Raw genomic sequence first — 9,602 nt, 5'->3', positions numbered from 1 at the left:
AACTGCGCTGGAAGTCGCATTTAGAGCTGGGAATCGTGAATACAGCTTAGAATAGTGCAGAGGTACCTCAAAGAAACGGGCCACAGTGTTTCTTCATCCTTATAATGTTGGTACGGCTACGGAACTTTTAAATATCTCGATATATCTCGAAAACTACGCATATGATCAAAAAATGTCATAGAACATAAATAGTAGGAAATTGTATTTCCTACAAAAAAGGTTTCTCAACATTTTGCCATAGCTCGCACCCTTTCCGAGATATTTGCAGAGATAACTCAAGGAAAGCGGCGTGACGCACATATTCCGTGATATTTCGTCTTCTTCTTGTTCTTCTTCTGCACAGCTGCGCTGGAAGTGGCATTTACAGCTGGGAATAGTGAATACAGCTTAGAATAGTGCAGAGTTACCTCAAAGAAAGGGGCGACAGTGTTTCTTCTTTCTTATAATGATGGTACGCCTTCGGAACTCTTAAATATCTCGATATATCTCGAAAACTGTGCATCTGATCAACAAATATTTAGGAAGAGTTCAGTCACATACACTCGAACAGAAGAAATATATATATAAAGATAAGAATGTCATTATTACTATATCTGCATTAGATATGTAATATACATTAAATAACAATATCATTATTACTATGTCTTCATCAGATATAATGTAATATCTTGACGCCTTCCTACAGATCAATGTACGTTTAATAACAATATAATTATTACTATATGTGCGTTCGATATGTAATATGCATTTAATAACAATATCATTATTACTATATCCACATTAGAAATAATGTGTTCTCGGCGAGAATTAGAGTTTTCGGAAAAGGCGTCGATTCCGTGTTTTCAAAGATGTGGGCGTCGAGAAGATGAACGACACAGCTTAGCGGTCACTAATCGTGTATAACTTATAATTTTTACACAACGAGCCGTGAATTAAGCACTACAAAAATCAAACTTGTGTTTTAATTTGGGATTACACGATTCACAGACTTCGCGGTGCAAGGCACTGAATTGAGATTAAAAATGCTCTAAACTCGAGTAAAGATAAAGCTCTTGGTCGTTGCTGTCGCTTGATAATCGCTCCCTGAATTGCTTTCGCATTAATGCCGTAACGGTTCGAATTTAGGAGTTTTAATATTGGCGAGCGCTCAGATCGGTGGTTAGACATCGCAGCAGCGATTACTTTTACGTATTTGGTGAAGACGGGATTATCGATCCATGTTACCGACCGAGATATTCGTACGAGTTTGAAGTGCGAAATTCGTACATGTACACACATTAGAAACATGCAGAAACACCGTGGCCCCTTTCTTTGAGGTAATTCTGCACTATTCTAAGCTGTATTCACTATTCCGAGCTGTAAATGCCACGTACAGCCCAGATGTGCAGAAGAAGAACAACAAGAAGAAGAAGTATCTCGGAATATGTGCGTGATGCATATTTCCTTGAAGTATATCTGCAAATATCTCGGAAACAGTGCGAGCTATGGCAAAATGTTGACAGACCTTTTTTGTAGGAAATTAAATTTCCTACTATTTATGTTCCACGATATTTTTTGATCAGACGCGTAGTTTTCGAGATATAGTAAGATATGTCAAAGTTCCGACACCGTACCAACATTATAAAGATGAAGAAACACCGTGGCCCCTTTCTTTGAGGTAACTCTGCACTATTCTAAGCTGTAAATGCCTCTTCCAGCGCAGCTGTGCAGAAGCAGAACAAGAAGAAGAAGAAATATCTCGGAATATGTGCGTGAAGCCCCTTTCCTTGAGGTAAATCTGCGAATATCTCGGAACGGTGCGAGGTATGGCAAACTGTTAAGAAACCTTTTTTGTAGGAAATTAAATTTCCTACTATTTATGCTTTATGAGATCTTTTGATGCGATGCGTAGTTTTCGGGATATATCGAGATGTTTAAAAGTTCCGAAGACGTACCAACACTATAAGGATGAAGAAGCACTGTGGCGCCTTTCTTTGGGGTAACTCTGCACAATTCTAACCTGTATTCACTATTCCCAGCTGTAAATGCCACTTCCAGCGCAGCTGTGCAGAGGAAGATCAAGAAGACGAAGAAATATCTCGGAATATGTGCGCGACGCCCCTTTCCTTGAGGTAAATCTGCAAATATCTCGGAAACGGTGCGAGCTCCATCGCGGGGCAACTGCGTGCAATGGCGGCCGGGCCACCCAGCCCGTACCGCCTGCAGTCCCCGCGCCTCGATCTCCTCAGAGGCTACGGAGAGGAGCAACCCCTCGTCCGCCCTCCAGGAAGGTCGGGCGCTGTCCTTCGCTCCGCCGGCTTCCGGTGCCGGTTACACCCCTGGTCCGCGTGCAATGGCGCCCACACAGGATGTCTGCGGCACGCCGAGTCGTCCCCCTGTGGGCTGCGGTGAGCCGTAGCCGGCCACCCTCCAGGGGGACACCCTCGGCTCCGGTGCACCCCCCCTGGGGGGGCCAGCGCCACTCCCAACGTGGTAGGGAGACGCCACTCTCCGCCCGGACTCACCCGGCCCCACAGATGTGGACGGAGAGGGGCCCCCGATTGAGAACGGTGTCCCCACCCGCCCGCCCACGGGTCCGTCCGGGGTCCGGGCTCATTTCGTCCGGGGCACGAGGGTACACCGCGACCCCTCCCACCCCCACAAGAAACATCCCCCGTAAAATCTCCCCCGTCCCGCATCCGTCGTGCCGGGCGGGCAAATAACGAAAGCCGCCACAGCCCCCCCCCCCCGCCCCTTATGGCGGCGGATGCCTGCGACGTCGTCGCGCCCCACGTCCGCCACCTCTCCGAGTGGGATCGTACCTTTCACGATCTCGCTCGGACCTCTCCTTGAGGGCCATGACCTCCTCGCAGAAGGTGGTCACGGCCCTCCATTCTGTCTCGCCGGCAAGCATCTGTCTCAGGACGCCTTCCGGCGAGAGATCCTCCCCTATTTCTGCCATCAGGGCGTGGCGGGCCACCGCAAACACCGGGCACTCCGCCAGCGTGTGCTGTGCGGCGTCTTGGCCCCGCAGAGCCAACAGTGGGGGGTCCATTCCCTGTTCCTCCGGCACAGGAGCTCCCCGAACACCCCGTATCCGGAGAGCACCTGCGTGACCCGGAACGACAGGGCGCCGTGGCCGCGGTCCCGCCACTCCGATATCATCGGCAGGACCGCCCCGACGGCGCGGGTTCCAGCGGCAGCCCCCTCTGTTAGGGATCTCTGCCACCTTTCCGCCGCGACCAGTCGGGCCTGCCTCCGGTGTTCCTCAACCGTCGGCCCCGGCGGGTCCTCTCCGGCTTGGCGGAGGGCTGGCGAATACCAGTATGTACTGGATTCGACCTCCGCCTGGTACCGGAGTGGGATGAGACCCGCCAGGATCATCGCCCCCTCGTAGGAGATTGTGCAGTAGCCCCGCACGATCCTGATGGCCAGCCGGCGCTCCACCCGCCGCAGCAGAGTGCAGCTGTGCCTGCTGACCGCCAGATCGCCGGCCCATATCGGAGCCCCGTATAAGGCTGTGGCCGATTCGGCGAGGGTGCGCACCCGCTGGATAGTGTCGATGGTGCTGCGACCCTCGCGAAACCCGAACTGGACGTCGACCAGATCGGGGCCAACGCTCGACAGGTGGTGGACGAGGCGGTTTGCGATGACACGCTCGAAGAGCTTTCCCACCTCGTGCAACAGCACAATGGGCCGGTACGCAGAAGGAGAATCTGCGAGCCGTCCGTCCTTCCGGAGGAGGACCAGCCGCCCTTCCTTCCAAATCGAGAGGAACACAGCCTGCTCCAAAGCGGCGCTGAAGAGGCGGCACAGCATCGGACCTAGGACGCAGGACGCGATAACCCGGGGCGGTGTTCTTGGCCCCGAGCCTTCTGACGGCATCGTCCAGCTCCTACTCTGTGACCCCCAGGTCGGCGGACCAGGCGACGGGCTCCGCCGGCCCTTGCTCGTGGCGCAGGTGCGACGTTCCCCCAGGACGGGGGAAGAGGGTGTCTATTACCCGCGTCAGCAGCTGGGGATCCAGGCTCTCCGAGACCGGGGGCGCCCGTGCGCGGAGCTTGCCCATGACCTTCCGGTAAGGGCGCCTCCACGGTCCTCGTCCAGAGAGCCCTGGAGCTCCTCCCACGCCGGTATTTCGCGTCCCTGATGGCCTGCCTCAGGGCTACCACGAAGACCCGGTATGTGCCCCTCAGCAGATCCTCCTTCGCCGGGTCGCGGACTCGAGTCCTTCGGGCGCGCTGCCACTGGCGCCGGGCGTGCTGACACTCGGATCAGAGATCGGCAATGCCGCCTGACCACCGGTACACCGCCCTCCGGGGGGGCAGGCGCGGGGCCCGGGGCATGGCCGTGACGCATATTGCGGTCATCGCCTCCCGGAACTACTTGGCCTCCCCCGCAACGTCCGCGATCGGCCTGGCAAGGGCTGCGGCCATCAGCATGTCCTTGTCCGGCCTCTTCAGTACCCAGCGACGCAGTGGCGGGCCACGCGCCGGCCTGGGGGCGGCGGGGAGGGAGTAGCTGAAGGTGATGTATAGATGATCACTCAGCGTCTCCCTCGTCGCCACCCTCCAATTTTGCAATGCGCCCGACCACAGGGACGCCCAGCCCAGAACCACAATGGATTCCACCTGGAACCTTTTTTTTTTTTTTTTTTTTACGTGGGGGAAATCTTCGCAAGACGCCCCCAGCCCTCGTGGCGGAGTAGTGCCGGATTTTTACCGGCTAAAACCCCCACGGTGGCCTACGCTGTGTGTTAGGGAGCTCACCGGGACCTCTGACGAACAACACCGGGGCCCAAACACCCATGGCGCGTTGACGCCGCCTTGCTCGGGGGAGGGTCTAGCTTTGGCCCCCCCCCCTACGTGCCAAACTCCGCCGCCATCGGGGGCCACACCCGATGACGGCACTCCTCGGGCCGCGTGCACAAGGGACCGAGGCCCCAGCCCCGGCCCCCTGCGACCCTGCGGCCCCGCATAAGTTTCGCGGGGCCGTGCGATCGGTGTTGGGGGAGGGGCGAACGCCCCCGGTGCTCCTCTTCCGGGGGATGACTGGTGTCCCCCCACAGAACTCCTCTTCAGGGGGAGAGGGTGCTCCCCCCATCCTCTTCTCCCGGTTGGGGGCGGTGGGCCTGGTATGTAACGTCTTCACTGCCCACCGCCCCATCTCCATCAGGTGACGCCGTCAGGGGGTCTCCCCCGACGACGCCCCCTCCTTCTTCTGCGGATGGTGTCGGTTCTGTCCCGACCCCGCTCCGCTTCCTCCTTCAGGGCGATGACCGTCTCGCAGTAATCGGTCACCGCCCTCCACTGATTCTCGTCGGCCAGCATCTCTTTGACAAGTGCCGCCGGCGAGAGATCACCACCAACTTCGCACCGCAGGGCGTGACGGGCCCGCGCAAACGCTGGACAGTGCTCCAGGGTATGTTGCGCGGTGTCCCGCCCCGCCCCGCAGTGATGGCATGCTGCCGTCCCCTCCGCCCGGATCCAGTGCAGGAACTCACCGAAACAACCGTGTTCGGTGAGCACCTGTATGGTCCTAAACGTGAGCCTTCCGTGGCCGCGGTCCCTCCATTTCTTGAGAGTGATGCCCACTTGGACGTCGACCGATTGGACGGTCCCGATGGACGCGTTCCTTTTGGACGCCGTGCCGATTGGACGCCGGACCGATTGGACGCGTTCCTTTTGGACGTCGTGCCGTTTGGACGCCGTGCCGTTTGGACGTCGTGCCATTTGGATTCGTGCCATTTGGACGCCATATCTTCTATAATCATTGCTTTTGGAAATCGGCAGATGGTGTTATTGTTTGTCGATTTAAATTCCTATGCTATTTGAATGCGTATGCATGCTAAAGTATATCATTACATATATCTAACGATAAGGTCAAGTGGTTGTGTGTAACGTTTGACAGATATAGGTTATATTGAAAAACATGTGGAAATTGAATGCAGTTACTTTCTTACAAGATATATCTGGAAGTATGTTTAAGGTAAAAGAAATATTAAACCTTATTTTGTTCAATACATTCTTTATTGCAAATTAATGTTGTTGTGGACAATGTATCAATATCTAATAATACGATTTCTTTTTCTTTATTTTCAGCATTTATTCAGACATTGATGAGGAAATTTAAACCAATAAATTATGCAGTAAAAAAATTGAATAGATCCATTAAAGAAATTAAACAGTACGGAATAGAATAATAGGACAAATAAGAATAATGTACCGAGAAAACAGATGCAATTACATTCTCACAGGATATATCAGAAAATATGTTTGAGGTAAAAGAAATATTAAATTTTATTTTCTTTAATACATTCTTTATTCCAAATTAATGTTGTTGTGGACAATGTATCAATATATAATAATATGATTTCTTTTTCTTTATTTTCAGCATTTATGCAGACATTGATCAGGAAAAAAAATTGGAGTAGAGAATTTGAATAGATCCATTAAAGAAATTAAACAGTGTGGAATGATATACTAGGACAAAAAACAATATTGTACTCTGAAAACAGATGCACTTACTTTCTCGCAGGATATATAGGAAATTTGTTTGCGGTAAAAGAAATATTAAACCATATTTGTTTTAATACATTCTTTATTATAAATTAATATTGTTGAGTATAATGTAACAATATATAATAATATGATTTCTTCTTCTTTATTTTCAGCGTTTGATCAGACACGGAGGAGAAAATTGCAACAGAGATATTATGTAGTAGATGTATTAAATAGATACAGTGCAGAAATTATTCGAGCAAGAGTAGTAATAAATTAGATAAGTTTGTCTTGCACGTTATAGACTTTAAAAACAATGTAATACCAGCATATTTCAAATAAATAGTTTAATAAAAGTAGGTAAAACCCTTAAAATTTAACTTCCTATTCTAATTTCCTTAATATAGAATTTAAGTTACAATTCACAGTGTTTTCTTCTACTTTCAAATAAATAGTTTTACCAAGTAATAATTTAGAAAAAAAATAATTTGAAACAGAGTTTCTATTTCACCATTCACTTGTATCTTTTTTATAGCGCTTGTATTGTGTTTAGAAGTCATGAATTTGTCTCAAACGAGTTGAACAGTTGTATTGAAATATTCCATTCTGAATAAATGCTGAAAATAAAGAAAAACAAATCATATTACAATATATTGATACATTTTACGCAAAATCATTAATTTGGTATAAAGAATGTATTGAAAAAAATTAGATTTAATATTTCTTTTACCTTAATCATATTTCCTTATATATCCTGCGAGAAAGTAATTGCCTCTGTTTTCAGAGTGCGTTTTTCTCATTTGTTGTAGTATTTCATTCCGCAGTGTTAAATTTCTTTAATGTAATTTTTCAACTTTTCTACTCCGTAGTTTTTTGGTTGTAATTTCCTCATCAATGTCTGAATAAATCCTGAGAATAAAGAAAAAGAAATCATATTATTATATATTGATACATTGTCCACAACAACATTAATTTCGAATAAAGAATATATTAAAGAAAATAAGATTTATTATTTCTTTTAGCTCAAACATATTTCCTGATATATCCTGCAGGGAATGCTCATCAATGTCTGAACAAATGCTGAAAATAAAGAAAAAGAAATCATATTATTATATATTGATACATTGTACTCAAAATCATTAATTTGGAATAAAGAATGTATTGAAAAAAATAAGATTTAATATTTCTTTTACCTTAATCATATTTCCTTATATATCCTGCGAAAAAGTAATTGCATCTGTTTTCGAAGTACGTTTCTGTTATTTATCCCAGTATTTCATTCCACACGGTTCAATTTCTGTAATGTAGCTATTCAACTTTTCTACTCCATAATTTTTTGATTGTAATTCCCTCATCAACGTCTGAATAAATTCTGAAAATAAAGAAAAACATATCTTATTATTATATATTCATACATTGTACTCAACAACATTAATTTGGAATAAAGAACGTATTGAAGAAAATAAGCTTTAATATTTCTTTACCTTAAACATATTTCCAGATATATCCTGCGAGAAAGTAATTGCATCTGTTTTCAGAATACGTGTTTGTTATTTATCCTAGTATTTCATTCCACGCTGGAAAATATCTTTAATGTACCTATTCAATTTTTGTACTTCATAATTTTTTGCTTGTATGTTCCTCATCAATGGCTGAATAAATGCTGAAAATAAAGAAAAACAAATCATATTACAATATATTGATACATTGTACTCAAAAGCATTAATTTGGAATAAAGAATGTATTGAAGAAAATAAGCTTTAATATTTCTTTACCTTAAACATATTTCCGGATATATCATGCAAGAAAGTAAAGTATGTTTGCATAGTATGTTTTTGTTATATGTTCTAGTATTTCATTCCACGTTGTAAAATATCTGTAATGTATCTATTCAACTTTTCTGCTCCATAATTTTATGCTTGTAATTTCCTCATGAATATCTGAATAAATACTGAAAATAAAGAAAAAGAAATCATATTATTATATGTTTATACATTGTACTCAATATTAATTTGAAATAAAGGATGTATTGAACAAAATAAGGTTTAATATTTCTTTCACCTTAAACATATTTCCAGATGTATCATGCAAGAAAGTAATTGCATCTGTTTGCAGAGTACGTTTTTGTCATTTGTCCTAGTATTTCATTCTTCGCTGGGAAGTATCTTCAATGTATCTATTCAACTTTTATACTTCATCATTTTTTGGTAGTAATTTCCCCATCAATATCTGAAAATATAGAAAAAGAAATCATATTATTACATATTGATATATTGTACTTAACAACATTAATTTGAAATAAAGGATGTATTGAAGAATATATACAAGGTTTAATATTCCAACTGTAATATTCCATTGTTCACGCTAATTGGAAAAAGGATTAAGACATTCAGAAACAAAGAAGACTTATGGAGAAAAGATAGGAAAGGATATTCAAGTACTTAATGTTAATGAATTAATGTTTTATTTCACCATAGGTAAATATAACCTAAAATCTTACAAAACGGAATTCACTAAATTTCTTGACAATTGTAATAGATAATATTAATTACACGTAGTCCGACAATATACAGGGTGTTTGACAACAGGTGGGCAATATTTTAAGGGGTGATTCTAGGGATCAAAGTAAAACGAAAATCAAGAATAACGAAATAGCCTTTACGGCTTTGTTTTCCAGTTATTAACGTTTAAAAATTCGAGTAAAAAGTGCCAGAAACCTGCAATCCGCTCAGCACCGACGACCGAACGTCAGGTGAGCAGGGGTCGGTACAGTCATAACCAAGAATCGAAGCCGAATGGTGGGGTACCGAGAAACAGAATAGCACGAGGTAAGTTTCTACTATTGAACGATTCTTGGTTATGACTGTACCGACCCCTGCTCAGCTGACGTTCGGTCGTCGGTGCTGAGCGGATTGCAGGTTTCTGGCGCTTTTTACGCGAATTTTTAAACGCTAATAACTGGAAAACAAAGCCGTAAACGCTACTTCGTTATTCTTGATTTTCGTCTTATTTTGATCCCTAGAATCACCCCTTAAAATATTGCCCACCTGTTGTCGAACACCCTGTATTGTGCCTGTTAACATTTATTTTTGTTGGTAATCTCCAGTACTCCAAAATTTTCTA

General features: G+C 45.1%; 1 long non-coding RNA gene across 2 annotated transcripts; it reads right to left on the bottom strand.

Moving 5' to 3' along the window:
- Window positions 1-7,756: 7,756 nt before the first annotated feature.
- LOC123988723 lies at window positions 7,757-8,858 on the bottom strand. 2 transcript variants are annotated; one of them, XR_006830281.1, is made up of 4 exons: window positions 8,805-8,858; window positions 8,541-8,708; window positions 7,964-8,142; window positions 7,757-7,851 (listed from the first exon to the last, which is right to left on the bottom strand). It is a non-coding gene; the product is annotated as an uncharacterized LOC123988723 (long non-coding RNA). The 2 variants fall into 2 exon arrangements; XR_006830282.1 differs by lacking the exons at window positions 8,541-8,708; window positions 8,805-8,858 and adding an exon at window positions 8,255-8,403.
- Between the last annotated feature and the right edge of the window lie 744 nt (window positions 8,859-9,602).

Source organism: Osmia bicornis, unplaced genomic scaffold (assembly GCF_907164935.1).
Source record: "Osmia bicornis bicornis unplaced genomic scaffold, iOsmBic2.1, whole genome shotgun sequence".
In the NCBI taxonomy this organism is placed as follows: Eukaryota; Metazoa; Arthropoda; class Insecta; order Hymenoptera; family Megachilidae; genus Osmia; species Osmia bicornis.
Note: the sequence above shows the minus strand (reverse complement) of the source record. Positions and strands in the feature narration are given on the sequence as shown.